A 268-nucleotide genomic window follows, 5' to 3' on the forward strand; every position below is an offset into this window, starting at 1 on the left:
TCGTGCTGGTGTTGCTCCTTGTGATGCTGCTGCTGGTGGTGATGCTGGTGATGCTGCTAGTGATGATGCTGGTACTGATGATGTTGGTGCTGCTGGTGATGCTGCTGGTGGTGTTGGTGCTGGTGGTGATGATGCTGGTGATGCTGCTGGTGATGCTGCAGGTGGTGCTGGTGCTGTGGGTGATGCTGCTGGTGATGATTCTGCAGGTGGTGCTGCTGCTGGTGATGCTGCTGGTGATGCTGCAGGTGGCGCTGGTGCTCCTGCCGGG

At 58.6% G+C, this 268-nt stretch overlaps 1 protein-coding gene across 1 annotated transcript in view; it reads left to right on the plus strand.

Moving 5' to 3' along the window:
* BCAR1 (BCAR1 scaffold protein, Cas family member) overlaps positions 1-268 on the plus strand; it is a gene marked incomplete in the record, with an annotated part of 19765 nt that overhangs the window by 9628 nt on the left and 9869 nt on the right.

The sequence above is a fragment of the Tupaia chinensis genome, unplaced genomic scaffold (assembly GCF_000334495.1).
Source record: "Tupaia chinensis unplaced genomic scaffold, TupChi_1.0 Scaffold000355_1, whole genome shotgun sequence".
Lineage (NCBI taxonomy): Eukaryota > Metazoa > Chordata > Mammalia > Scandentia > Tupaiidae > Tupaia > Tupaia belangeri.